This window comes from Anarhichas minor, unplaced genomic scaffold (assembly GCF_050575085.1).
Source record: "Anarhichas minor isolate MPS153535 unplaced genomic scaffold, ASM5057508v1 ptg000003l, whole genome shotgun sequence".
NCBI classification, from domain to species: Eukaryota; Metazoa; Chordata; class Actinopteri; order Perciformes; family Anarhichadidae; genus Anarhichas; species Anarhichas minor.
The window spans coordinates 1750058-1755302 of NW_027466449.1; the positions used below are offsets into that span (position 1 = coordinate 1750058).

At 42.0% G+C, this 5245-nt stretch overlaps 1 non-coding gene across 1 annotated transcript; it reads right to left on the bottom strand.

Annotated features, from left to right (window-relative positions):
* Nucleotides 1-2860: 2860 nt before the first annotated feature.
* LOC142960892 (U6 spliceosomal RNA) lies at nucleotides 2861-2967 on the bottom strand. The gene has a single exon (XR_012956484.1). It is a non-coding gene; the product is annotated as a U6 spliceosomal RNA (small nuclear RNA).
* Nucleotides 2968-5245: the final 2278 nt, after the last annotated feature.

Here is a 5245-nt window from a genome sequence, read left to right on the forward strand (position 1 = left end):
CTGGCTAGAAAAATACAAAACATTGCTTTTGGCAATAAAGATTTTACTATGGCAATTAGAAGATAATAATACTTGTGAAACCAGGGTAACTGCAAGCACATTGTGTTAGTTAGAGTCCTGATGGGCAGGTGGCACCTTGCTTGGTAGCCCCTGCCATCAGTGTATGAATCGGTGTGAATGGGTGAATGATGACATGTAGTGTTAAAGCACTTTGAGTGGTCGGAAGACTAGAAAAGTGAAAAGTACAGTCCATTTACCATTTACTCTGAACACACTTTAACAGCAAGTTTTGACATGTCACAGATAAAGATTGCAATGGTATTTTATCAAAAAAATAAGAAAAGAAGTAAACACACCGTATAAGTCATGCTTGCCTGCATTTGGTCCCTTTTGAGCCCCCAGGGACAATACGTAATACATATTTAATCAATTTTTAAATATGAATTATGTGCCGTTATGTTCTGACACAACCTATTAAAGCCAAAAAAAACAGAAGCAAGACAATTCTACCAAGTACAGTAGGATAAAGAAATAATGCTCAATTTTTTTACAGTATAAATTGCCATCCTTAGTTTTTTTTTTTTTTTTAAGGAAATGAGCACTTCATTAATATCTCTGAAAAGATAAGTGTGCAAAGGTACTTGTGGCAAAGCAAAGTGACTGCATCTGATGCCTTGTGACAACGTCAACACATGGTCGCTTTATCCTAAATATGTCCCCTGTCTGACTTGAGGGCTATCCAGGGGCACGCCGATGGCCCATCTGACCTCTAAAAGCTGCAAACATCTTCAGCTTGTTGGAGGCCATTTTAGATTCTCCTGCTTGTGTTGAGAGTCGTGGAAAATGTCTTTGAGAGTGCATGTTGTCCTGATGGCTCAAGCGGTGCGTGGGAGGGGAACGAGGGTGTTGCTACTTGTTTTTCCCTCTCCCCGTCTCTGAGGCTCTCTACAGTGTCCCTAATTAAGGCATAAGAGCAGGCTGGGTCAATGTTTAGAAGAGGAGAAGCAATACAAGATGGGCTTCTCTCCAGATGTCTTTTTTTTGTTTTAACCAACTCCCTGCTTCACATTCATGTAGCTCCACATATTCACCCCACCGAGCTCGCTGGTTAAACATAGTCCCACTAGGAATTGGCAGCTGGTGGGATAAGTCCTTCATGAACACCTCAGCTCTGTTCCGGGGGGTGGGGGGGTGGGGGGGGGGGGGGGGGGGGGGGTTAAGTGCGTACGTGTTATTCACTTCGCCCACCTACATTGTTACAGCCGGCCCGACAACTGGAACCTGTGACCTTACAGTTGCAACTGACTTCTATAACCATTATTTCACCAAGGGGCGCAGGATGTATGTGCACATCATCCGTATATTGCACAGCCTCCTGATATTGCCTCGGCCTAGTTATAATGCACCATCCCAATAAACAAATATTAATGAAATAAAACAGCACTGGATGTGCTTTGTGGTATAGGCACAGAGCACAATATCACTAAATGAAAGAACAGCAGGAGAGAAAGGAAGTGAAGTAATATTGTACCAGCGCCAGGCCTCAGGCACCTTAATACTGGTGGGTGAATTTGGTTGCCAGGGCAACAGAATTGCCAGGGCAACAGCATTGCGAAAATATATTTTTCATGAGATTGTATAAAAATGGGGGAAAGAAGGTGAAGGGAGAGCAGTGGTGTCACAGTGTTCTTGCACAACTGCAGGAGCGCCACAACAAGCGCAGCAGCAGGTGGGCGCAGCGGGCGCTACATCTCCCTTCTTTGGACGGCGTGTCGCTGTGATCAATTATAACAGGATCCTTCCATAATCCAGCAAAAATAAATAGCCCAAAGGCAATGTAAGCAGGAGGTAATCGCAGAAAATCCCCCATGTAAATAGCAAGTGGAAAAAAAAATCGAATTTGCTGTTATGTTGCGTGAGTCGGATATCCTAATTGGTATGCATGCTGGAAGTGTAAAGAGAATGGATCATGTGTTGACACATGGAATACACTTAATAAAGCTAAACTGCAATACAATTATTCCCAGGCAGGTTTGTTTTACTCCTGTCGTGCGCCTTGTCTGGAATAATTTTCAAGCTTCAAAAGCCTCGGTGGCTGTGACTTAAATCTCACAGTTGGCTGGCCATCAAATTGTGTGCATCAATGATGATGATGATAACGGTGGGTAATAATGGTTGCAACGCGTGCGAAAGAGGAAATGCGGGTGACATTTTGACATCAAAGAAAGCAGCTACAGCAGTTCGCAACAGGCTCAGATTACCAGGATGAAGTTGTAGGCCTCACTTTGCTTCCGGCAAATTTCTAATCTCCCTTGCTCTGTCAAACGGCTTCCAGGTCTGTGGCAAAATGTTTTGGTTCACCACGCAACGGTCCCCGATATGATCCCAAAAAAATGCTCTGCTCAGTCAAAGCTTCATTCAACTGCTGGATGATCTGAGAATCCATTTCCAGCTTGCATCCAGCCGAGATCACCCCCAGTATCAGAAGCACTCAGCCAATACATTCCAATAGGGATCTGAAGATGTTTCCCAGTGGCGAAGATATAACTGCTAATCCTTTTGCTCACAAAATAAACTGAAATTGCTACTCGATGCCGAAGGATAAGCACTATGTATCTAGAGTGAGTGATCTACTTCAGGCTGGCTGAAGCCATATGGTGTTCCACGATCCACAGGGCCCATCCTTCACTTTCACAATACAGGAAGAGGTGCCCAGAGCTGGGATAAGTAGCTGAGAGGCTCTCCTGTGTCTGTGTGTGCTCTCTGGGTGGATGGTAGCCCCTCTGAATAGCTTGTCCCACTAATTACACCAAAGCAGCCCCCACACCCACCAACTGCTGCCTTTTTTTTTTTTTTTTTTTTTTTTTTTAAACGCTTCACGAATTTGCGTGTCATCCTTTCGCAGGGGCCATGCTAATGTTCTCTGTATCGATTCCAATTTATTAGATGTGCTGCCTTAGCAAGCACGTCACACCTTTCTGTTGCTGCCCTCTGTTCTCTCCTATCCTGATTCTTCTGCTCCTGTCCTGATTCGCTGTCCCAGAGGCGATGGCCATGACATGGCCGCTGTGCTACATCGTGCATTTTCTTCTCTTAGCCTGGTTCTTTCCTTCTCCTTCTTTACAACCACTCCCACTGGGATCCCCACTGGCCATTGTGCTAAATAAATTCACAAGCATTTGGCTAACCCGGGCTCACCTGCTTTTAAATGCCAGCTTTCTGTCCCTCTCCTTCCTTTACATGGCAATAGCTCAGACACAGTGATCCTGTGACTATCGTATTTGCCAGGGGTGACATGTTTCATGATGTCTTGTTTTACCACAACAGGGTTGTGCTGAAAACCTCTAACATTTTGTGTTGGCTGTAAACAATTTGCATATTCGTAGATGTCAGTGTTTCTTCCTGTTGATAAGAAAGATTTTCACGATTTTACAAATACAAATTTTAAAATCAAAATGCCTGACAGTGTTTTCCTCTGCTTCTATACAGAGAAAGCTGTCAGTATCTGAAGCTGTACACCTGAATCCTGAATGATACATCTCAATTGAAATAGAGCAAAAATACTTTTACATTATTTTTTAATTGGATCACGTTCACAAATAACTGGTGTCCAACCGAAGGCAAGTTTACTGTTGAAAAATGACAAGCCTTTAATGGATCATGGTACACTCAGGGCCACAAAGGATTCACTATTCTTTAAAGTTGGCCAAAGACCCCATTCATCAATGCCTTTTGTAATGATGTAATGGCCTTGTGTATTCAGTCTTGAAATGTGGACTCTGAAGGCCGCAGCGTCTGAATTGTAATGCAGCCACAGTTTACACCCAGCTTTAGGGGAAACTTAACCTGCTTTGATACATATCGTATTTAAACCTGGTTCCTATCTGAAAGCGAAACGAGATCTTCAGATCTTGTGAATCCAGTTAGAAAAAGCCAAAAAGATATAAACTGTTTTTACTCATATAACTGTTTTTTAGGTTAATATGAAGGACTAAAAAAGCTTGTGAATTTCTGGTATACTGAACCAGTTTACTGTAATAGATTTGGGCAGATACAGTGTGGTGCCTAAGGGAGAACAGAACATCAGACAAATGATGAATCAGACCTAGGAGAGATGAGTGTTTGAAAAAGTTTTTGAAAAGTTCAAATTCACTGATGTATTGCTCACTCTCTGGCCTTGCACTAGTTTCAAAACATGTATCTTAAACCAGGCTTAGGCATGCTGTATGAAATCCTGCAATGAAGCCATCATAGTGATACAGATACAGAACATTAATAATAATTGCAGATCATGACTGAACATTTGAGAAAACGTCTCTTGTCAAACAAATGCCCTCAAGGTCAGAAGGTAAAAACAGAACAGAACCTGGTTCTGAACCGTGCTGATTCAAGCAACACAAAATATTGTTCATGACCTTTCAAAACTTTAACTTTATTTTGATCAGAAAGCTAATTAAACGAATTACTCTTTTAATGCAAAGTCTTATTTAATGATCTATAGCGTGCGCCTACAGAATCACACTATGCATTCTACTGATTGGTAAAGCAGCATCCTCCAATTTCCAAAAAACATCTCTTCTTCAGGAGTTCATGTTGCTGCTTGACCTTCTGTATGAATAAGCAGCTTCTTGCATTTTGACAGCATCATAGTAACCACAAGTGTGCCTAAATAATCTTTCACATTCACACACTCCAAATGTACTCTCTCATATGCGGGACAGCAGATGTGGACAAAACACAGCAAATGTAAGTAAAGACAGGATCACATGTTGGATCTGCTTTACTGTAGTGGAGACTGATACATTCAAATATGGCCGAATCAGCTGTGACTGGAATGGCTTGGTGCATCTCTAGTCTTGAGTTACAATGATCAGAATAAATCAGTTCTCCGTGAGCTCTTTTTGACACCAGAGAACATCATTTAAGAGATAAGACGCAGTAAATGTGCTGCATGTCCGTTACTTTCTTGATTTTCTCTTGCGGTTGATTGTTGCGTTGATGATGCAGGATGACACCAATACTGTAAAATGAGCGACCCGTCCGACCACATGACTTTATGTTTACTTCTCTTGGTAACAGACGAGAAATGGCAAAGACATACCATATCATTGGACTAATATATTTTCACCATAAGAGCGTCATTAAAACAACACAAGAGGCCAAAATGAACACTGTCTAAATGAAAGCACTGTGTTGCAGACAGCTTGTTCATATTTTTTTAATGACCTATAGAATCCCTATGAAG